Source organism: Agelaius phoeniceus, chromosome 10, assembly GCF_051311805.1.
Source record: "Agelaius phoeniceus isolate bAgePho1 chromosome 10, bAgePho1.hap1, whole genome shotgun sequence".
Taxonomy (NCBI): Eukaryota; Metazoa; Chordata; class Aves; order Passeriformes; family Icteridae; genus Agelaius; species Agelaius phoeniceus.
The window spans coordinates 13,494,873-13,520,891 of record NC_135274.1 but is presented as its reverse complement, the minus strand read 5'-3'; positions in this window follow the sequence as shown (position 1 = coordinate 13,520,891).

The following is a 26,019-nucleotide window of genomic DNA, read 5'->3' as shown; positions in this document are numbered from 1 at the left end:
CATTTGACACATGCTTATTTTGGGATCTGGTACTGCACATATCTTCCTGTGAGTGGCCAAACTTCTTTCTCCCCTTCAGGACACTATTTCAAGCAGGCAGTTTAATTACTGCCTGCATTGACTAGTTTTCTGCACTCTGCAGTTGGTTTAGGAATACTGAGCCTTTGGCAAAGAGCAAGCATAAAATTATCTTTGGAATCTTGCCCCTGGAAAGTATTTCTAGATACCTGAAGCAGACAAGTGACAGCTTTATCAAAACTTGGGAATTTGCCATGATGTAAGTATTGGAATTACTGAGGCTGTATGGCATTTCAGATGGGTGGATAAAAAATGGGAGCACAAAAATTAAGCTAGGCACTCATTTCTTTTGAAGGTACATTCTTCAATAAATGTCAACATATTAAAGTTGTCAGGTGTGTTAGAGAACACCTTTCAGGAAGTTACTAAGATATGCTTTACATCTATCAATGGCTTTCTTCTCTTAGTAAGTTCTTCATCACTGAAAGGAAATATTTTTGCATTCATTGCTTGCTAGAATTGCAGAAAGAGTGATTTCCTAAAATTTAACCAAGAACTCTCTCATGACAGAGCCTGTACCCACCTCAGCTCCCCCCTGAGCAGTGTGGAGGTAACTTGCAAGGCTGGGAAGTGTCAGCAGCTCAGTGCCTACCCAGGGCCAGCTCCACCAAGTTACCACATGGGTGGAGTCCACAGCAATAAAATCCTAGGCAGAATCATGCTGACAGGGCTCATGGGCTCCCATGAGCACCACAGCACAGCAAACACTCAGCACCTGCACCATGCACGCATGGCTCCAGCAAAGACAATATCAGGGCTCTAAGCACATCCAGTTCCATTACTTGATTTCTACAGGATCTTCTTGAGAGCTGTCATCAACATATCAAAGCCACCTGGAGCCAATTAGTCATGTAAATTATATTTCAAAAATATGCCAATAACAAAGCTATATCCAGCTTTACTAATGTTACAGGACAAAAAGTTATGTTATCTCCTACTTTGGTCCTTCATTTCCCTTCACTAAACAGTTTTATAGTCAAGGAATTACTCAAGCTTCTCTGAAAGAATTCATTATCTACACCATTAAGATGCTCTGCATCCTGTTATCTTTTCTAGATATACTTTTTTTTTCCCTAAACCTGCTATCATAATAGCCACACCTGTAATGTTTTTATGTTAAGATCACCACACCCTCATTTTAAATACTTAACCTGAAGAGGGAATTTAGACATTCAGTGTGCTGTAAAACAGTCATAAAATACTGATTTTTCTTGTTTCTCTACATGACAGCCTATTTATTATTATTTTTATTTGCTATCAAACAGTTACCAAAAAACCCATCTTTGGTAACATGAATGATGCCAACAGCATTTTGGGAAAAATAATCTTGAGCTTCCTATTTTATTTGATGTCCACTAATGTCACATATGTCCTCTCTAAAATTTATCTGCATTTATAGAAAGTGGCAATTACACAAATGCTGGAGTGTTTCAGTAGCTCAGAATCCTTGTGTTACAGATGCTCCCTCACTCCTTCTCTGCTTGGTTTCCACGGCTGCAGGGCCCCTGTGCAGAACCCACTCACACAAGGAGACAAGGGGAGCAGTCTTGGCAATGGGAGCACAAGCTTGCACAAAGATGCCCTGATAGAGACAAACAAGACACTCCCCAGGCTCATTTTGGTGTTACTTCTAAGCTCCAGATGTCACAAGTTGAGTTTAAATAATGTTCAGCACCACCTTAGAAGCTAACAGGAATTAGATTCAGTCCTCAATAGAAAGGTTTAATACCAGCTCAAATACCGCTTTTGTTGTTTGCTTTGCATTTTGCATCCAAAATGCAGAGAGTCAAACCCTTCAGGCAAAGCTTTTTCAATAAATTATATATATATTGAAAAGAATAAATGCAATGCTGCTGCATTTTCTTTTGTAGACAACATTCCAAATTTAATCAGTTTGCTTCCCATGCCTGCCTGATTTGATAAGGAATGATAGCTACTGAAGGTAGCTGATAGCAAGTGGCACAGATGATAATATCCAAGCCACTCTTTCTTTAAAAATCAACCAAACAAAACCTTATCAGAAATATTATCTGTCATGAAACACTTTTATATTAAAAAAGCAAAACTATGATCAATCAACAGCTAGCAAATATATATGATTTGAATCACTAAGGTTTAATTCACCATTTGTTATGAGAAATAAAGATATTCTCAACTGAGAAGAGACTATCCTCAGAAAAGAAAAAAAAGAGCATTCTTCTGCCTAAAGACTTACAGTGACACAAACCAGAAGCTGAGTAAATTTTGGAAAATCGATTATTGGTGTGAGCATAGTTCACAGTATTGTAAGTGGTTTGACTAATTACCATTTAATTCCACTAGAATAGCCTCCAGGACCTGATGCCATGCCAAAAAAAGTTTGAGAGGTACAAATTGACTTAAATTAGTTTTGCATCAAGAGTGTATCTCTGATTTCAGCAGAGAAATATAACTACATATAGAACGTTAACACAGTGCCCTTCATCTGAGAAGTCACACTCCTAATATCATGGATATGCATTGAAAGTAATTTATCTCAAAACTCACCCCATCACTCCCTTTTCCTCCTTGCCACATCTCTGTTTATAGTTAGAAAAACAGACAATGATGATGAAAACAAAGGGATTCCAACACATGATCTAACTCTTATTTGGACCAAGGCCCCCCACGCCATTACTGGGAAGAGGTGCATTACACTGAGGTCAGACTGTGCTGGAACAAGACCTCACCTCTGCCCTCAAAGAAACAAAAAAAAATGCTCCAGAATTCCATGTTCTTTCAGCAGTTGCTTCAGAATACATCTCTTTTAAATTTTCTGTTTGATATCAAAGGGCTGGAACAAACAAACCACTGTTAAGTGATTGAGAAGGTGTTGCTTCTGTCCAAAGTTATATCCATAAATACAAAAAGAAATCTGAAATGCCTGAACTTCTTACACTAGTTATGATTGAAAACAGCTCAAATAAACTCATAATTAGACCCAGTGAGTCAATAAAACCTGAACTTTTAGATGAAAGGATTTTTGATACGACTAAGATTGTTAAATGAATCACCTTCAGATCTTGTGTTTCTTAACTGAAATCTAGAATAACTTAGCCAAGAGGAGAGGTTTCAGGCCTGGTTCTGACAAGTACACCCCATAGAATTCCATTAATTCACAAATTTCAGATTAGAAGTTGCCTTTTACTTGTTCAAACAAAAAAAAAACCACAAACCCAACATTTGTACAAATTAGTAGATGTTTTTCTGTCCTTTAATGATATATGTTATGTCTTGGAAATCTTTATTTCTGAATAGCTCTTTCTTTGCTTCCTTCCTTTTCTACCCAGACAGAAGTATAAGGACCTTCCTCAGTCCCAAGGGATAATCTCCTGTCCCTGCACTTATCTTCACTTTGGGACCATGGTTCCAAAGAGGTGCAGCCACATGGAGATGTGCTCCAGAATGTTTTGCCACAGGAACTTCTAAAGGTAGGGAGTTTGTATATGCCACATACACCACTAGCTTATGCTGGCAGGTGACAACAAACGTCAGTGCATTAAAAGCTTACTAGAAATTCACATTTAGCACCCAGAACTTCTTAGGAAAGTCACTGATTAACAGCCCTGTAGTGATGCAGAAAGTCTTCTGCTGGTCCAGCCCAACGCAAACGATCGAGCTGGTCTTTATTTAGTACATGCTGGAGCCCGGCTGCCAAAAATGATAAACAGCTCCAGCCAGATGATGATTTACTGCTCCTGTGCAGCTGTGAGCATCAGGTAGAGAAAAGTAGCATGCAAAAAATGTAAAATCAGAAAGGTGCCATTGCTCTAGTCCCAGCAAAAGAACTTTTACTGTTATTTCAGAAGACTGCTGCCATTAAAGTAATTAAACACTGACAATTTTGTTCACTCCCTATTTAGAATGACTGAAGTTAGATTATATTACAACCTCCTCTATCTCTAACTCTTTTTGCAGTATAACTCCCATTCAAAAATAAATCTTGAAAGCATAATTGATTATCCAGGACAATTCTAGCTTTTATTTTCAGTTAGGAGCTGAGGTGGCAGACTGGGCAATGTTGATGAATGCTAAACAGCCTGTGACTGATTTCACATGAATACTCTGCCAACCCTGTAACACAATGAAGTATATTGAAAGTGGAAAGTAAAAAATCTATTTTAAATTATACAAAGACTGTACGCTGGGAGAAAAGAATCAACCAATTAATTTCTAACTCCATCAAAAGCTAATTTCCTTTAAATTTTTATCCTTTCGACAACAGCAGTACTCTAACATCCAAAAAAATCCAAATCTATTTAATCAGGTTGCAGATGTACTTTCCTAGTAGGTAATTCTCTTAGGTCCAGGTAAGCCTTCTTAAAATTTCATTATCAGCTGTGAAATATTTCCCCAATGTCCTGTGAGTGACACTTATATAGACATATCAAATATTTAACTCTTTCAAGATAATCCTCACTACTGTAAATTTAGACTTACAATACATTTAGGAGTCTATGAGGGAAATTTTGAGGTTATGAGTTGCCCAGACTACCTGAACAGAAACCAGCTACTTGTAATAACTTCAAGATAGTTCAATGAAGTGGGTTCTACTAATCTTGTAATGTAGTGCTGAAATACCTGCTGGGATAAATGCAGCTAACACACTATTAACAATTTACTTCTTCCATTTAATGCTAAATTTCCTTATTTTCATTTTTCCTTCCCACAAGTGGAAGAATTGGATGAAGTTTTCTACAAAAATGATATTTCCAAGCAACTTTATTTCAGTGAATATGCAAATGACCTTGTCAATATGTTTTATTTTGACAGGTTGAAAATCTACCCTTTATTTTTTTCCTCCAGCTACACAAAGGAATTGCTAAGCCAACAATAAAAAAATACATATCTGTTTCCACAGTGTTTCATGAATAAAATTCAAAAACCTAGGATCCCCCAAAAGTATCTGAGTTTCTTCCAGTTAGCAGTCTCCAATGGAAAACATCTCACTCTAGTTTGAAAATCTTTCAAAGATTGTCAGAAATATGAAGAACCAGCGAGCTCATTGAGATGGAATACCTATATGGAATTGTATTCCCTGATAGACAGGAGCAAAGAGCTCCCTATTTTCTTGGTGCTATAAGACTGAAACCCAATCTGCAGCAAATTTCATAATGGCAAAAAAAAAAAGGTAAAAGGCTGCTAGCTACAGCAAAAGGTGGAAAAGTGAAGGTAATCATAAGAACACAAGTAAATATTGCATTTGTTTTAAAGCATTATTTTAAGACAGTCTTTGTGTATAAGAAAGTAGGGCAGTACAAAATTGAATATTAATATTGCAAAAGAGAACTAGTCCATTACAATGAACAGAAAATATATACTATTTTTTTTTCCTTTTCCTGAAATGATCTGTGTTCAGATCAATCTTCACGAGCCTAGACTGAGCCAACAAGGTACTTAAGACTACCATGAAGGGAGATGTGAGACCACCAGAGGCTCTCCTCCAACGACTGCTAAAACCAAAGGGAGATTGCTGACCTCTAAATACAGATTAGGACTGAAGTACTACCTCAAAACTGCATATTAAGCACATTCTATGTCCCTTAGCTTTTGCTTTATGTTGGGCTTAAATGCACACAAATTTAGAAGGAGGCAGTTTATTCATAGTATTGTCAGCATAACCAGCACTCTCTCCATTATTGTAACATTTTTTCCTGCCATTGGTGATGGCTCTGTAGGAAAAAATCTCCCATTAAAAAAAAATACAGTGATGATTGGATGTATATAACAGGCTGAGATACAGAAATCTGCTTTCCCTCTCTGGGGCTTTGTACAGTCTGTATTGAATGAACTGCCTATTTTCAAAAGAGCAAGAAAAAATGAACCAAAATGAAGACCATTGGATGTCTGAAGTGACTGATTAAACTCAATTGAAAATATTGTGTGCTTGTACACCCTGTGTATATGAAATTAGCTTTCAGAGAAAAACGCCATCCTTCCCCATCCCCACCAAAATGATTCTCTATTGAGCTAAGTCTGATAGATTTTACTCTGAGACATCAAGTACTTCCTTAAAGACAGTGGAAATAAAGCTCTTATTCTGTGACAGGGAAGGTTAAATTGAAGCACTCCTTTTTTTTGTATTTGACATTTACAAATAGCAGAAGTCATGCAGTAATGAAATAATAATGAAATTATAAATAGGTTACTCTTCATTTAAATTGCAAAGATGTGCTTTTCAGCCTGCCTCAGAGGTCACACATGTTGGTGTGCAACGACCTACTGAAAACACCTCCTTAGCAGAAATGGAAAGTTCAGCAGGTAGTTCACTGTCCAGTGAAATCTTCACTTACAGCCCATGCAATTCTACAGTAACAGCTATAACTTCAGTTTTACAGTGCCTTTTATGCTGCTATCCCAACCTGCTTGACTGCTGCTAATTAATTCATCGTCCTGGCCCCTAAGGGATTAAACAACTTGCCAAAATTAAAAGGCAGATGGCACAATGAGCAATAAACTAAAAATATTGATAGAAATTATTGAAACCTCAAACCTAACTCTCTAAGTAATGGGGAGAACCTTCACACACAGAAGAGAAGAAAAACCATTTAAATAATGTATTTAATATTTAGCTTCTCTTGCTGCTTATTTCTGTATATGCTAAAGCATTTCCTCAGAGCTTTGCCTGCTGAATTGCCTTCTGAAATTTCAGAAGTGGCAGAGAATTATCTACCCACAGTGGTTGTTCCTCTCAAGTATGTGAGACACATTCTCACACAGTATTTAATATTCCATACACAGAGCATGGGATGCATTTTCTATTTTTGGCTGAGTAACAGCTGAGAAAAAAAAAAAAATCTGTCTTGGATTACAGAGAAACTGTCCAGTAGCAAAGAAGGACCTAACGAGATTTTGGATATTCATTTTTTATTTACTCGGTTCTGACAAAAAATCAGCAAAATTCCATACATTGTAATGCAAAATAATTGACCTGTGGGCAGATAAGGGCATTTATTTAAATGTCTAACATTTCTGTAGATGCTCAAATTAACATCTTATTTTGAAAGCCTATTTTTCCTGCTTCTAGTAATATCCCAATGGAGTACTGAAAATAAATTTGGACCTCACTGAGAAAAATAAGACCACTGAAGCATTGTGATTTGCATAACTTAAAAACTCTTAAAAACTTCTAAAAGGGTAGTAAATTCTAACTAATATTAAATAATTTAATTTTTATCAGAAAAAAAATATTTACTTGGGTTTAGGATAAGAGAAAACAGTTAAATTTTTTACAGGAAAAAAACCAGGAAAGATAACCAATGGTCAAACTTCTGGGACAGCATGCTGCATGTAGTGCCTTCAATTTTAAAATAATGGCTTTGTCTTTCTTTTGTGATTTGCTGTCCTGCAAATCAGCATCTGTTTTTGTCCATGCCCTCAGACACTGATACCAAGTAATTTCCAAAATTATTTCTTCATCTCCCTACTCTAGCTGGGGCACATGGATGCTGTTTTCAAGCTGCCATATAGTAAAAAAGAGAAAGCAGTGGTGAGAGTTGACCAATTTCAGAGTGTAGCCAGCCCTGAGCCCAGCTCCTCTCCTCAACCACAGCACTCTCTGCTGCACCTCCCCACACGTGGGACAGGGGCAGCAAAAGCTCCTTCTCCCAGATGGAAAGTCTGCTTTATCTATTCAGACTATGAACTAAGGAGCAGCAGAGGAGCAGTTTTCTCTTGAACTAAGTCACTTATTGCATTGCAGCTTTTTTTTTTCTTTTTACTGTATTTTGTACTTGCCACTGATTCCTGACTCTCATTTCAATACACAAACTCTCCCTGCAAGTACCACCCTTCTTGTGAAGAAGTTTGGCTGGCCCATCCACCTGGTGGCACTCCTGCATCTTTGTAATCTTGAGTTAATTAAAACATCTTTGTGAAACAAATAATTCTTACAGTGCTGCCACTAAAGCCAAGTGTTTTTCTGACATTGCTGGAATCTTTACTTTGGAAGGTAAAGATTCTTTCTTCTTTATTCCCTCGGAGCAAAAAGCATCCTCAATGCTGAAATAAACATCTTTTCCACAAGAAGGGATCTATGAAATAGTCTTTCCATCTATAGGTCTGCTCCATAAATTCTTACTGTACTCTTGTTCCCTTAACCCTACATTGATATTGCTACTGCACTGAAAAATCAATCTCCTATTTTTATCCTGTTTGGTGTGTGTGCCCAATATTTTAATGTACCATGTTGCATTTACAGGATGTTTAAAATGTGCCACTTGAGTAGACCAATAGCTTCTACATAAATTAAGAGGTTTCAAGTTATATGTACAAGTTTTCCTCTCCAATAAACAAACAAGCATCATAGTGCTTTGCCTCTTGCCTTGGGATACATTATCACTATAGAAGATTTGACCTTCAAAACTGCTTCACAATAAATTGCACAGTGAGAGAACACAAATGGTCAGGCAAGTTTGATTTATAGGCTAAATTTTATTTTCCTATTTTGAACATATTCAGATATTGTTTTTCTGTAATTCTATTTCAGTTCTCCAAGTTTACTGAACCCAGCCCCAGAATTTCTTTTTAACATCCTCCTGCACACACACTACCACAGCCTTCAGAACTACCAAGATTTCTGAAGGTGACTCTGGCATAGTTTCTGTCATCATAGATGAAAGTTGACACTTTTTAATCCTTTCATATTTCAGTGTCACATTTCCTCCCTAGCCAGATATTCCTCCAGACTTGTTCATTCCTTGCCCGTGCAGTAAATGTCAGAACTGCAGAGTGCAGCCCCGAGGACTGAGTGACCCAAATATGTGGACACTCACGAGGCAGCCAAGGTCAGTGGCTAACACAAAATCATTATTTTATATATATATGTGCAAAAGACCCTCTCAAAGCAGGACAAAGCCTGACACAGGGACTGGCAGAGAGCTGGGTCCTGCTCAGTGCAAACAGAGCAGAGGTACAGTGGGGCCACGCAGCCATGGCAGCTGCCCGAGCTCTGCTCACCAACATCTCAAACTTCCTGAGGTAGCTGGGAGCAGAAATGCATAAAACAAACACAGATAGCTTTCCCTTCTCTAAGGCTAAGGTGAACCTCTTGTATATTGTGTTTCAGTGAAGAACTTGTACTTTCTGAAACCTCTTCAACTGAGTTTCCCTATTTTGCATTGAACATTTCATGTTAAAGACTACACAGAGATTTTAGCTCAACCTCCTTCAAATTATCCATCTTGTGTAGGTTAGACAAGGGGCTGGAAAGAAGGAATTCAGCAAATACTCTGGCAGAGCATGGCCCTTGAGTAATTAGAGCATAGCCATGTCTTGGATCAGCTCCTGCCCTGGCAGGCTCAGTGTCAGCAGCATTGCTGGCCTCCCTCGCTCAAGAAGAAACTTTTCAGTGACTCATCATTTCTCACTGTCTATGAAAAATATGCACGTTACTCTGAACATACAGGAGCTTAGCTGGCTGACAAAGAGAAAGATAATAAAAAGATTTTTTTTTAATGGAAAATTTTATGCTGCAGAGAGCTGCAGGTTTCTTCTTTCTTTCCTTTTCTCTTTCTTCCTTCTTCCTTAAGCAACAAAATGACAACCTTTCTGGCCTCACAAATCTGCCAGTGCCCACACTTTATTGATTTAAATTATGGGTGGATAAAACTGCTATGTACAAAATGAATGTGCCTAGCCCACAGCAGACATCTCACCAGGGAAACAAGTACTTTGTTTAAGAGTTTGCATTTAGAGCTTTTTCTTAGTAAGAAAAATACAAGGAGGGGTGGAGCCGTAATTAATAAGGATAAATAGATGCCAAATAGATGCTTTTTCATACATTTTTCCTCTTGCAACATCTCCTCCTGGCTAATTTACATTCAGGCTGTAGAGATGCACTGTCATGCACTGCAGCATTTGTAAAGTACACCTTGCATTTATAAGCTTATTAAGAGTCACAATGGTATTCACTGTATTATTATTTTTATTGTTGTTATTTACCTGCAAGTCTCCTCTTCAGCCACTTGGAATCCTTGAAATCTTTTCTGGACTCAGGTACAATATTAGCCCAGATCTGTGACACCTTTCTCCCACTCATACCTGTGCTAAAGTATCCAATTCAGGGTTCTTAATCCTTTTCATGAAACATAAACAAACAAAGAAGACTTATTTAGTCCTGGCATGAGAAATAGCTTGTTTTCATTAAATAAAAATCCAGCACTGCTCACTGAAATGAAATATTTCAAGCTTTGACTAGACTAAACAAGGGTATTGATTTTTCTAGGTTTTTCTATTGTGAGAGCTCTTGTAAGTGATAGAGACCATTACATCATTCTGGTTTAGCAGTCAGGATCTTTTGTGGAACTTTTCCAAGCTGCTGGCTGTTTTTGTAAACAGTTTGCTTTTAAAAGCACTCAGACTTCTTTCATCTATTTACATCTCCAGTGGCAATTTTATTCAATAGCTGAATACAGGTATTGCACATCTGGTATCCATAATCTGGATGTTATTATCCATCTGGTACTTGCCCTTTTTTGTCACTGCATGGAACTCAATAAGAGAGTGAAAATCTGCAGGCAAGACTAAGCTAGTAGAGTGTGGGTTACACACCTTATTCCAAATGAAAACAAGCCTCAGGAAGGATAGTACATTATATATTTATTACTCAAAGAATTTTTTTAACTGTGCAAAGACTTTGGAGTGTTAAGAGATCTCCATCTATCTGTAACCTTAACCTTTACCTTTGTTATTGCACATATTAATATAAAAAATGCATTATTTTAGTTAGAAAGGTCTCATGTAAAGATACAGTCTGTCCTAATTCAGACCAAAAATTTATTTTTAATCACCTTCATTTGTCTTGTCTGTTGATAAAGCAAGCAAAAATTCAGAGTATGAAAAAAATCTGACTCATTCTGTAAACAGAAATATACTCACCATAATACAGGAATGGGGTGGGGTGGGAAGGAGTACAAAACCATTTTTCAAAACCTGCTATAAGTGAATACAGGTTGACTTTGGAAAATTGGGATTACTGATATGGCTGCAGAGTGCATTCTCTGCTGCTTTCTTATTTCTTCTTCCCAGTGAAGTTACATGATAATTTTGGAAAAGGATGAGTAATAATTCACAGGTTTCTATGCCTTTGACTTACAATTAATTCTGCCCAAGTTTCTGTTTGTTCATTTGTAAAGCAAATAAAATTGTGCTCTTCTACAGCTCGTGTCTATTACTGTCAGTGCATATGGAGGAAAATGAGAGGCTGTGACTGTTCCTTTCTGCTCCACACAGAGTCAAAGATATTGCAATGATATTCAGAAAATGTCTCAGCTGAGGGCTGTGTTTTATCTCAGCATTTGAATGTGATGCTGAAATCAGTGTAGGGAAAACTGAATGCTACTTTCCCCAAAACTTTAAACAAGAGCACTTGGAGCATAACTTTGTTAGGAGCCAGGAAGTATTCCATGCAAAATCAATCTTCCATCTAATCAAAATGTTATCTATAAGGCAGGAAGGATAATCTGAGACTAATTAAATTCCAAGTGAAAACAATTACATTTTAATATGCATTCCCCTTAGGATATTGTCACTTTTTACCACCCTGTTACAGTCATAAACCAGAGAGATGCATTTGTACTGCTAACCTGATCCACCTCAACCCAGGCCCAAAGGATAATTCAAGTACAATGCACATCCACACAGAACAGAGCTATCCAAACAACTTGGGCAGCTTGATCACCATCTGGCCCAATCTGGCTTTAGCAGAGATTAATTCTAGGTCATCCAACTCCTTTATTGTTCTCTTTTGATACATTTCCAGTATCAGTACAGGTTCAGAATGAAAAACTGCACATCAAATTATGGAATTTAAATGAATGAGCCTTTTATAACAGAAAAAAATAAAATTATTCTCCCACAGAAAATACAGCATAAAGGTTTTTGAGATCTAAGAAATTCAAATGACGTGACAGACATACCTCCCATTGTGCCTTCTGTCATGGCTGGCTGTACCCACAGGCAGAGGAAATCTGACAAACCTCAGGTCCAGAGCAGGGAATGATTTTTTGAATGCAAGACTCATGTGAGGGACAGATGAGATCTAAATAAAAACAGTTCTCTGAAGGATTGTTTCTAAAAATGGGATGGCAGACACAGACCTCCAGAAAGAGTTTTCATATTTGCAAAGCAGCAAAGGGAACCAGACTATCCCAATGGCAAAAAAGGGACAGCAACACCAGTGCAGTGGGACTCTGCAGCCCTACCAGGGACTCGCCATCCACAAGGGAGTCATCCCAGCTGCTTCTCAGGGATTTTTCACTTCCCTGAAAGGCATGAAAGTGATCAGGATCGGCATTGTCGCAAAATCGGCACCACCGCTGCCAGTGCCTGGCTTTCCACTCCACTCCTCTCCCAGAGATGATCCCAATTGCTGTCCAGGATGCACAAAAGCAGAAATATCTGCCACTGAGCAGCGAGTGAATACCCAGACCAGAAATTACCTGAACAAAAAAGTGAGGTCGCCATGAGCTTTGAGAAAGATCTTTTTCAGAAATCTCCTTCTTGAGTTCTCCACAATTCCCATCCCAGCAGAATTTCCCAGCATCCTACAATTTTATTTTCCTGCTTCCCAGAAAGTGCTGGGTAGGAGAAAAGGCACTACAGTCAGAGGGGACTGTGCAATTCTACCAGTATAGAGGAAAGTAGGTGCAGATTCAGGGCATTCAGTGATTAAAGCAGATGTCTAATTTTCAACACACACCAACAACTGCATTAGGCGTCCTCTCACTTTCATACAAAACCCTTAAGATACCCTTGGAAAATAGATTTTACTGCAGCAAAGGTAGTTGTGTGCCTATTCAGGTAAAGAGTGATAAAGCTTAGTGATCAAATAGCACAAAAAGTGCCAATTTCCCTGATTTTCATATTAATAATTTTTTCATTAATCTGGAAAATATCTGTAATAATTAACAATAATAAATTAAATTTAAAGTGTTTTTACAAAATTAAAACCAAAAATAACCTTCCATCTAAGAAATTACTGTCTTGCCTATACTGAAAACTTGTGTGGGCTAAGACTGGTGGGTGCAAACCATGATGATCCTTTGTTTGAATTTAAATTTTAAATTTTGAATTTAAATTTTGTATGCTTAATGAGCTGTCATGTATCACATCAAAGCTGGTGAGCATTTCATTGAAGTATTTTTTTCTCATTGTGCACTTCAAGTTTTAAAACCAATATTTAACTCTACAATAGAAATATTTCAGCTTATTTAACTCAGTAAGAAAAATAGAAATTCTAATCTCCTAGTATAAGCAAACAAGAATTAATCACATTTTGGTCCACTCCAGTACTATAGTAAAGCAGTATATCCCAAAACTAGTTCAAATAAAACTAAATTTACTTTGTTTTCTAAGTAACTTTATAAATTTACTTAGTTATGTTTGTTCTGCGATTCCTATTAGTATCAGATACAACATGACTGTATGAAAACAAAATTGGTTTGTTCTTTCTGGTATTTATTTGTATGAAGCAGATCTCATCCTCCTGCTGGTTTACTGTTCTGAAGGCAATGATTTCTAACCATGAGTTAATGAACAATACATTCTATTAGGAAAATTTGTAAGGCATTATAGAAAGGTGCTTTGAACACCTTGAAGACAGAAGTCTTCCAACAAGATTCATGGCAGATCTCTCCCCAGCAATGTAAATTCCTTCCCAATGCCCAACTTCCCACCACCAAAGGGGGCCTTGACTGGCCCTACCACAACTCCAGTCTCCCTCCTGACAACAGATGGCAATATTCTCCTCTCTTTGGAAAACACTGCTAACACTGGAGATGGTTTAAGGCAGAATTCAGATTTCACAGCCTTGTACTGTCTGATTCTGCATACAGCAAATATCAGTAAACAAGGCTTCATGGCTTAAACATGAGATACCAGTCCATGGAAAAATGTTAGTAAAGTCTTCCTGGCCACTTCTATGCTATTTGAACTAAGCTCAGCACAACCATAGATTTTTTAGTTGGGTATGGAACTTGGAAGTCATTTTCAATGATCATACAAATATTTCATCTTAACTTTTCCTTCAATCAATGCTATTCATGGAAGTAAGCTGAAATCCCCTAAGGCTTGGAAGCAAGTGCAAAAAATCAGAAATAGACAGATATTTGCTTTCGAATTTGCATAAACAATGCAATGAAAAGGATAGCAAAATAAAAAGGAATTTGGGAAATACAAACACAAGAGGTTCCTGTGTTCCTGAAGGAACAATAAAGAAGTAGGGAGTGAATAAACCTGGGGAAACAGTCCTAGGTACTTCATACTCTCAGGAGAAGCTCACAGTTACATAGGATCATAGCTAAAAAACCACATTTAAGTCTAGGTTTTATTCAAGGTGACCTACTTGGTCATTCTCACCAATGACAAATTACATTGGTGAAGAAATTTTGAAAGTTTAGGAAATGGAGTTCTGGTTTATAAAAGTATGCAAGCCCCAATACTCAGCCTAATGTATTCACTGTCCTGGAGAGTACAAAGTAATATTTAAATACAGTGAATAATATTTAGTGTCACTGATTTTTCATTTGAAAAATATATCATTTTTCATTTTTTTAACAGTGGAATGAATTAAGGTAAATCTAAATGCTATAAGGGATTAAAATTTTGTCTCTATATTATTTTACTGTGTAATTTAGTAATCAGGGTAAAGGACCACTTGATATAATGTAACATGAAACAGACATAACCTGTCAAATCCATTAGACTGTAAAAAAGTACATCTATAACTGGGGATGAGGAAGAAAACACATCCATTTTAAATGGACAAACATGCTACCAAATTAAATCAACCACTGTAATTGCACACAGTGGATCCCAAAGGGTTTTGATGCTTTACAGGTTAAAGAGTTCCTCCATGGTTTATTATAGAGAAAAACATCTAAGGGGAAAAAAAACAGGATAAAAAGCTTGTAGTACAGGAATTCAGAATTTGTGCTATCTCCAGGGGTCCTTAATCCACCAAAAGAATTTTTCCATCTGAACTCCTAATCTCCCAAAATACAGAGGGGAAAAGAGAGAATGGTGTGGAATCTTCAAGATGAATCATTCTCCATTCACTGGGCTGTGTTGGAAGCATGGGTTGCTTTCTGACATGAGTGCTCAAGGTGCATGGAAGTGGCTTCTGGTTTTGGATTTCAAACCAGCAAATTACAGTCTGAGGTTGACATTTCCTTTCATCCATCTGAATTTCATTTAGATGAGCTTCTATTTCTAATTTTTTTTTAAAAATCATTATATATGTCAATGTATCATAATTAAAGGGCTTCTCTGACATTTGTGCTATTAGGTTGCTTCATCTAAAACAATTGGTAACTGTTGAAATACATGCATCCAAGACACAAATAACTCATTTGGCAGAACTTACTCATTTCAGAGTCTGTCTATTACTATTCTCTTTTAAATGGTAATTTTATCCAAAGCAATATCAGTTTCATCACTGGACTTCAAAGATTACTTTAAATTTTTTTTTTTTTTGTAGGCAGAACTCCAACATTAGAAGCAACTTGTTCAGACTCTGCATCTGCAGCAGGCAAGGGGCTTTGCTGAAAGGTCTGGACTGAGACAACAATTCAGATATTTTAAAAGCTTATTATCTTTCTTTCTAAAAATGAAAATAATTTATCAATTCCTTACAATTTAACCATAGTAGCCGCAGAGGAAAGATTTCAGGGTTTTTTAATTACCTTCAGTATCCTAATAGCTGGTTTTTAGATTCTATTAATCTTTTTGATTAAAGCAGGTCTGCTGCTGAACAAAACTGAAAACATACCCATTGATTGAAAGATAAGTTAGTGCTAGATGGTTTTACAGCAAGTCTGTATGATCACAAATTCCTTGTAAAATGCACTGGTTTTGCTCATGTTTACATTTCTTTCAACAGTCTTTATGAAAAGTTTACAGTCTTATGACTCCATAGTTTTAACTCAGTTATCCAACAAGGTACTTCATAAGACACCCATATTTGCTTATCCCTGTTCACTAATCTCTGTTCTTATTCTAAAGCTCAGCAGTGCAATTTATACACTGGAAATAACAGCAGCAAAGAGAACTTGAAATCTGTTGGTATTTTCTCGTGGCATTCATGCAGGTTTGTGTTTTATTTCATCAAGTCTCATGGGATACACAATCAGGCTGAGGCAATATTTCAGCTCAATGTCTTAAAAAGCAGGGACTTAAGAGAAGGTTTGCTTAAAACAATGCAAAGGCAGTTAGAAAAGAGACAGGGAAGAATTGAATCAAGAACTTTGCACTGTTATTAACTATATCCTCAACAATTTCAAACTATACAACTTCATTCTACACATCCTAAATGATTTCAGAAATTACCTTGGATGTAGTTTTTAGAGCCAAATTATTGGGTACCACTTCAGGGTCTAAAGTGATCTCAGAGTCCAAAACCATCTGCCTGCTTTCCTCTGCTATTGGAAAGGTTTCTGTGCAATCAGATGGAGTGGAACAATCACCATTAATCTGCTATTCATTACAAGCTATCAAGGAACTTTTGGTTTTGAATAGGAACCCACTACCAATAAAGCCTTTTGGCTGTTGACAATGGAAAGTATTCTTTAGAGAGATGATCAGATTCCCTACATGCTGTGAGAAAATGTTCGGATGCTTTTTCTTATTTGAAAGCAGATGTAAGAATCAAATTAGCTCAGGTTACCACGTTGAAGTTGGCAGACTTCTATATTAGGCAGCAAATAAGATAAATCTAGATTTGAACAAGACAAGGATGTAAATGGCAGACATTTATGTACGTATCAAAGATTTACGAGCTGCTGCTAGAAAAATTTTCAATTCCCTTACTCTTCTTTCAAATTCCACCAAATACCCAGTTTTATTGGTATCTGAAATATGTGTTTTTATTAAAACAGGTCTGCTACTGAGTAGAACTATAAACATGTCCATTGATTGCATGAGTTAGGGCTAGACAGGTATTGCTGCTTATCCCTTTTTTATGCTCATGTTATTGAGGATACAATTTGACAGGTTTAATTGACTCTGTAGAGAGGGCAAGATCATAACTTGAAGATATAAAAGTTTATGGCATTTTATCAAAGCACAAAGAAAACCTAATCGTGTCTAAATGAGATTTAGTAAAGCAGTCTACTACTTCACAAAAAGTTTTTTTTTTTTATCATTTAGCACACAGTCTTGAAGAATCAACTTCTACAGTGATGCTGCTTTCCAAAATGTGTTTTCCATGTAGAAATGGATGCATCAAACCCATAACAATTTATTTAAATAGTCTTTTATGTATCCCAGAACCTGAAGGTCACAGAACATAATGCAAACTTTTGTGACAGAATCCCAAACATACACAATCCTACCAGGAGAGGAATAAAAAGTCATATGGGAATCTTTTCTGACATTGAAAACACTTTTATATATGAAAAGAATATCCCCCCTCAGCATGAGTGGGAAAACAAGGCATTTCCATATACTACATAGCATAAGATCTGCTCTGGGCTTAAAACAGCAAATATCTAATTTCTGAAATGAAATATTTGTGCTACCATTATCACCTATCTGAAACAATGATGCCCTCGGTTTTCCACATAAAAATAATTCCCATTGGAGTTGTTTTGCTGCAAATAAACAAGAAAAACATGTGGTGAACATTGGTTCAGCATGTCCTGTGAGCACTGGCTTATGGAATCAAGCTCTGTGCTGGGTGAAAAATCAAATCCCCTTAATGGTAAAGCACAACTGATCATATTCATGAATCTAAGAGATGGCAGCTTAACATAAAGGTGGGCACTCAAAGACTTTGCAGCACCAGACACCACCTCCTCAACACAAGATTCATCAAGAAAGACACAGCCCTGAATTAAACCACAACTCTGTTATGGAGGTTGGACTAAAACAAAAAGCTTTTGAATTATATGCTCCCGTGGAAAGCTTCTGTTTCAGCAGTGAACATTGTCCTGCAAAAATATTTTTTTAACCAGAATAATTTCAGAACAGCTCCAGTTTAGGTATCTTGATGGTCTGGATGAGAAACCAAACAGTTTCTTGCATCAAGTGCCACTTTTCATGATACATAACTCCCTTCAATATATGGGCTAAAGGAAAAGAAAGTGCAGCTTTAGGGTCTCACAGCACTTGAACCATGAGAGAAAGAGTTTGGCAGGGTTTTGTAGCAGCCAAGAAAGCCTCAGTGTAGGGAGGGAAGATCAATATGGAGAGAGATCCTTCTGCTTTCTGGACCAGTAAGAGCACACAAGGTAGCCACTGCTCTTCAGAATTGCTGGTTCAGTAAATCCCCACTTCTCAATAATTTTACCACTAAATTTATGAGCCATATGACAGTACTTGAAATTAATTTTAGAACAACCCATAGATGATATATAGGTGTTAGGATAGCCCTACATTGTCTCAGATGATTAATTGCCATACTTAGTTTGCTACAAGAAGCAATGTTATTACTCTGAAATAATAAACAAGGTCAATCCCATATCCATTCTATATTGAAAACCATGCACATGATCATCACAGATGGAAACTCTCCCAAACTGTAAGACAAAGTAATCACTTACAATTTTATGTTTTGTTATATAAGTCCTTCTTCTCATCTCTCTTTTAAAATAAGAAGACAAGTAGACAGACTTGACAACTGATTTAAAATTCATTGCCACACAAAAGGTATCAGACAAAGAAACAGTTGAAAAGTTCACACTCATTTGAAGGAAAGATTTTGCAGGATAGCTGTTATTCAAATATAACCATCCTTTGTCAAGTCCAACATATTCTGAGTGAAAAAAACCCCCATGCCTGATGTTCTTCTTTACAGCTTAACCATCCTGACTGTGACTACAGCAAGCTCCTACAGTCTGTCTCTGACAGACTCTGGCTGCTCCTGCTGGAACATGATTGCAAGTATTTCCCTTCTGCCTCTGACCACAGGCTGTCACCTGGCTCAGCTACAACTGCAAGCTCCAACCCATCAGACCCAGACTGACCTCACAGATCTCCTGCAGCAGCAGCAACTCTCTTCCTTGTTTCACTCTTCTTTGTGCCTCTCTGGGTTGTTCCTTCCTCCCCAGGGCTCCTCTACATACTCCAGGTCCTCTTCCTCCAGGCTGGCCAACCCACCCCTTTTATCACACTTATCTTTATAATTCACAGCTGTGACCCATTGGGGCCAAGGCTGTTCTTCTTCTTTGGTAATTAGTTCAGCTGTGACTTAGCAGGGCTGAGGTCACTTGCAATCCCTTCTACACCTACACCTATCCACCATGAAAAATTGTGAAAACTCAAAAAAATTTCAATTAGACTTTCCCTGAGTAACATCAAAGGTGTCATAATCATAATGATTTGTAACAGAAGAATAAACAAACGTGGATTTTAAATTTTATGTGTGCATCTGAATCGAGCAGCTGCTTATATCATATAACTTTTTAAATTAGTATAAATACAATCCCATGTGTGGACAGATGTTGATTTAATTTGGAATGAGTAAACCAATCTGTGTAGCCAAAACTTTCAGAAACACCATTTCAATTAGTGTATCCTTCAATGTTTTCAAAATACCTGTTTTGAAAAGCATTTCAGTGCAGAGCTATACATACAGTTATAGCTATATCCTCCTCTCAAACTCCTGCATTTCACATCCATAAAGCTGGTAACAAAAAGAACACATTCCACCTATCACCTCTAAAACAAGAATTTAAATAATACCTTAGTAAGGAAAACAATTGAACCAGAAACTCACATTGAAAAATATGAGCAAAGCCAAACACCTAGCATACAGCACAGCTGAATCCAAATTCCACCACTCCATCATCCTTAGAAATACAGTAGAGGAGCAGAATAAAATTTGCCAGTCAATAAATATTTTTCAGTATTTGAATAAATATGGAAAACACATTATCAGAATCTAAAATAACAAGGGTAAAATAAAATTAATATAATAAAATTACATCGGTTTCTTATATGCACCTGTGAGAGGAAATTATTTTGCCATGAGACAGATGATTGTCTTGATAATTTGATAAAGGGACTTTTCCCCTCATTTTTCACCATTAATACCACAGCATAAGTACAATACAAAAATCCTAATTTCAAAATACTTCATCTGACATCTAGGAATGAGAAAAAAAAGCAATCCTAATATATTTCCTCCTTTTACTGAGAAAGTTCTCTGAGAACTGAAAGTTCAGTTCCTTTACATCAGAAAGATCTCTGAGAATCAGTTCAGGGATTTAAATTTAATACTTATACTCCAACCACTATCTCCTTCACTGAATAAGACCCCACCAGAACGAAGATATCTGACCATTTCTTTTTTCAGAGCCCATCCAGCCATGAGTAAGGACAACTACAGTAAAAGAAAAATAACCAACCAAAGCCAAGAGAGTTATGTAAGACAAAGAAACAGTTGAAAAGTTTGCTCTCATTTGAAGAAAAAGCTTTTTGAGATAGTTGTTATTCAAATAAAGGCACCTTTTGTCAATTCCAACATATTTTGAATGAAAACAATTTCTAGACTGCATTTAAAATGAAGTTTCATCTTTTCCAACAACTTCATACCTCAACATTCAAGTGTAAAAGTTTCTGGCTTGAACTGTCAGTAACCAAAAGACCTGGCCAATTAAAAGATTTTCACACAGACCTCAGAATTTCATCTGAACACAAGCCTTTGGAAAAGGGCATATTTCACTCTGCTGGGGTTGTGTGGGAAAGAGCAGCATCTACCTAAGGAGCAGCTGAAATTTCTCTTCATGCTACAACACAACAACATGCTGCTTCTTACAGATCTGATCACAAAAATACTAGGAAATTCATTGTTCTCTTTAAAGCCTCCATAACTATGCCATCATCTGGTATATGCTACCAACTGGTGTCAGCAGCATGAGGCTGGGAAAGCCTGCTGGCTTGTTTGAACTCTGGTGTAGCCCTTCTGTTTTCTTTTGGGTGGCTTTCAAAAGCTCCCATCTCCTTTAGGCAAGTGCTCAGCATTTGCAGGGCAGAAAATCCTTTTGCTTGTATCCAGCACAGGGAGCAGCTGAGGGAGCCCCACCAGGTGAGGAAAGCTGGATGAGGGACCAGTGAAACACAGGGGTTTGTACAACTATTTCAATGTATTCTGCTCATGGAATATTTTAAGTTGGCTTATCAAGAACTTTGGAATATATTCCAAAGTGCAGCTCTGCTCTCAATCCAAAACACACAGAGATTCACATCCTGCTCATTTCCACTGATGCACTGTAGTACACTCAGGGGCAAAGCAGGGCAAAAGATCCCCTTTGTCTGTCTGCTTCCTTCTCATCCCTTCTGAATCTGGCCACTGTGCCTCTCAAGAGGCACATAAATAAACAAACAAGCAAGCTGATGCCCTCAGAAGCTGCTAAAGAAAATGTGTCTCCAATGTTTTGAGGTATTTTTCACTCCAAGCATAGAGCTGTTTCAACAAAACCCCAAATCATCTGAATCTTTTTGTTCCCAAAAGCAGAGGTCAAAATCATGAGTAAGCAGAAATGATAACAGATGTTGACATTTCAGCATTTGGCTGTGGCAAAATCTATATAAATAGGAATTGCAGAAGACTTAACTGTCTGTGGTGGCCCAGACAGCATCAGGAGCCAGAGCTCCTGAACCAAATCCTTTGAGAGGAAGGGTCTGTCCCTCCAACAACCTGAACAAAGGCTGCAGATTGAGTTGTTGGAGATAGAGCCCCAGGCCTTCACGTTCTGGGCCTGTATTAACAGTCTCATCATACTGGGGATGTCACTGAATTTAATTAAAAGGAGTATCAGAAGTCCAGTCTATTTTTTATATTTTAAAAGCTCAGGCAACAGTGTCAAAACCTCAGAGAAGCCAAATTAGACATAAAACCCTCTTAGGTCAATGAAATCACCCAAAAGTAAATCTTGCACTTAGACTAGATTTTAATGGATATGTTAATTCATTAAATCTGCAGCTCAGCCAGCTTACATTAAACATCATTTTCACAAGTAACAGTTTTTTTCCCTGTTAAAGAAAGTATATGCACCCCATTTAAAATAAAACTGATATGACAGGCCTTTATAGAATTAATTAATGTCACATCTTGAGAGAAAGGTGAATGAAGGGCATTTTAAGCCAGGAATAAAAAAAAAAAAAATTAGTTTGTTTCACATAATCAGAGATGTTGCTCTATGGATCACATTACACATACATGCAAATAGAAATTCCTAATAAGCACACAAAAAAGCAAGTGTCATAGCCATAATTGGACAACAACCTACTTTTGGAAAATATATTTAAGATAATTTGGGCAAGAAACATACTTTAATTGCACTGCTATAAGCATTTATCTAGATTGTGAGCTATTTCAAGAGGCCTTGCAGTACTTAGAAATGTTAGAGAACCATTCCTACTGGAATTATTTATATTCATACACACTTAACTCCCTCAGACCATGGGCTGCACAAAGACTTTTTTTAAACTTGAGATCTTTGTTAGTGCATGTTCTGAGAGCTTTTCCCTGACCAAATATTTCCCTGGCAAATATGGCCAAATGTTGGGGTTGGATAAGAAAACCTACTCTGCAGACAGAGCACTGAAGTGGTTCTTTGAAAGAGCATTTATTACAGCAGTCTCTGCACGAGGGAAAGCTCTTCACCCACACTTGCTTTGGGTTTTGGTAAAGCCACCCCTGTTTCATACACAGCAGCTTTGCAGATCTTGGTCATGGCCATGGTGCCCTAAGGGAATGTGCCTCAAGGAAGGCAAACTTTGGGGGCAGGGGTTTAATCTCCATCAGGCTGACAGACATCTTGCAGGGGAGGAAACGCCTTCTAGGAACAAAAACCTTTCTGAAACAGAATTAATCATCTTCTAGGCTGAATGTGAGCAGTAAGACATGGGACTGAACTCACCAGTTTGGACACCTGAAAGAAAAGCCAGCTGATATCTGGGGCAATATAAACAGTGTTAGGAAATTCTGATGGTTTCATTGATTTTTGGCCCAAGCTCAAGGCACAAAAATACAGCCTCCTTCTGCAGTCTGGAACCATTTTTAAGTGAGGTTTATGTATATACATCTTTGTTCTCCCTCTTACCCAACAGCTGGAAGTGCAGAGCCATGAGAAAGGAGGCTGGGGCCCAAACTGTACTGCAAGCTGGGATGTGTGCAGCCCTGGCTGGACCTAGTAAATTCTTTAGGGGAAGCATCCAAATTGGAGGCTTTAAGGCCAGTTAGCAGTTGAACATGGCTTCTGAGGGTGTAGGTTTTGGATCTAGGAAATAATGGATTTTCTGTTATAATTTCACCAGAGTGATCTCTTTCTCTATTAAAACCAAAGCTCAGATATTGTATATTCTGAAACCTCTGTGGTAAAAAAAGAAATAAAATCCTGAAACTTCATCTCATGGGCTGCCTTTCAGTATAAGTCTGTACTGAATGAACTCCCCACAATTCCAAAGTTACAAACCCCATTTGCTGAAGTTCAGGCATCAGGGTTTTTTCTCCTCATAAAGGGAGAAAATTACCTTCAGATAACTAGAATAAAGCAGCCAGAGCTTCCCCATACATTCCTTTCTAGGATATGGTACAGAGTACTAACTTTTTTTAATGTACCAGAAATGAGAGCTAAGAAACAGGAGAAAATTGGCACATTTGTCTTTACAGACATAAGAACTGTACTATGATTAATCCAAACTGCTTATAGCTCTTTTTTAGCTGCTTTCTTTCACACAGAAATATTGTGAAGCTATACCTAATCATACCTAAACAGTGTGTTACTGTTTGTTTGGGGCTGTTGGAGAGAGAATTATGCTTGTTTTTCCAAAGGCACTAGAGATCTTCCATATTCAACTCATCTCTTATATTCTGCTTGTGTAGGTCTGTGGAGGCATCACCAGAGGGAAATAATAATGGAAATTAGAAATGAAGCAGACTGCTAAAAACAAAATTAAAGACCTCCGAGAAATTACAGTCTTCAAATTTGATTTTTTTTAAACTGACAGCCTGCTGAAACTCAGAGAAAGATAAACACATTATGTTCAACTTATGGGTATCTGCCTTACAGTGACAAGAAAATATCCTCACTTCAAGAAAATGCACTTTAGAAAAAGGGAATAAGAAACTGAGTGTAAGGATGGCTGGAAATAAAACAATTTCAAAGGCTTTGACATCAAACAGTTTATTATCATCTGCTTTATAATTGCATCTGCTAGATTTCTAATCTATCAGAAATAGAGAGATTCTGAGCTTCTCATGGGAACAGTCAGGTCTTAATGAGAAATGCAGATGTGAAAGTTAAGCTCTTGCTTATCAGGAAAGAGTGAGGGAGTGGGGGAAGGAGATGGGGATCTTGCAAGATTGAAAAGAATTCTACTCTTTCCAAGTGCAAAAATACCCCACAAACTTCTGTTGTGAATCAGTTCATTAAAAAAAGGAGATCTGGTTTAAACAGCTTTCAGTCCAATTTTAAGAAAAACTGAATGAAAAAACCTCAAAGACAAAAACTGGTTAGTGACAAGAAGCAGCCTTGGCACACTTCTGCATTTAACACTGTCAAAACTATTTTAACCAGGACAGTAAAAACAAGTAGCTTTACAGCAGTATCTGAAAGGAATTAATGAGGTATTTTGCATAATAATTTTCAAAAATATGCGGAAGCACGGCAAGAAGAAAAATATGTGTTCGTGGGTATTAACAAGGAATAACCTGGGCTGACAAAACAAGAGTTGATAGCTCAAAAGCAGCTGAGAAGGCAAATGGATACACTGTGGAAAATCAGGTCGCTTGGGAGGAAATGTTTCCACAGAGAGGGGCTAACAGGAACTGGCTGGAATAAGACAGGAGAAAAATCTTTGTAGAGGAAAGTGGCACCACAAGAAAATAATTCGGCATTTTCACATCCATGGACAGATGCAGTAAATTGGTTTCTGCAATGGAGATGGAACATGTACAGGGCCTGGATATTGCAAGCCAGAGATGAGGGGTGATAGGCATTGATATGCACAATGGGGCCTCAAGAGCCAACACAAGGCAGGGGTTTCTGCAGAGCCAAGAGGGAAATCACGTAAATGAGAACCTGATGGTGAGGAAGAAGGGTCCTGGGTGGCTGTGCTGAACAAACCCTGGCTGTACATGGGCAGGTGGAGACAAGGACAGGCAGCTGTGGGGCTGCCCACAGCCCAGGTAGGGTCAGCAGGGGACTCTGTGCTCTGGGACAGCTCTGCCAGATGTGATGTGTGTAAGGAGAAGTGGTTGAACCTGCATGAATGAAGCTTTGTAAACTTTTGTAAACTAGTTTATCTCTTTAGGGGTTCCAGTGAAATCAAGACACAGGAACTGACTCCACTCTCTCCAGATACACAGTAATGGGAATGCTGGAGAAGCTTAGTAGCAAAAAGATGAATTTTGGATACTTGCATGGGCCATGAGGTTTTATTGAGCAGCATCCTCATTGCAAGGATGGTGTCAATAAAAAATATAGCAGGGAGCCTCAGGAGAATGATAAGGGAGGGAAAGTCAGGGACACAGGAAAGATTTTGAGATGAATTAGATGAAGGTCACTGGGGTATTGGTGAGGATAAGATCAGACACTGTGCAGGCAAGAAACTTCTACATCCAGTGCCAAGAGATAAAAGGCAGAGTTGTGAGGGGAAGGGAAGGCAAGCCAAGGGCTTGGGTAAAGTCAGATCATTTATAGTCAGTTTTCTCAGAAAGAGCACATGAAAAGGGAGAAATGGAAAATGGATGTGATTGGAATTGAAAGGCTGTGAGAAGGAATTGTCTAATCTGCTTGAAAGAAAAGTGAGCTGTAGTACAAAGACAGAGGACTGCATTGTTTCCCACCATAAAGGCTGGTGGGTTTGATCTGGTAAATCAGCCTTTGTTTCAATTCTCTGGTGGTAGTGTTTAATCTCAAGTAATTATCATTGCTTTGCAGTATTCTCTGCATCTCCCCTAACTGAAACAATATAACA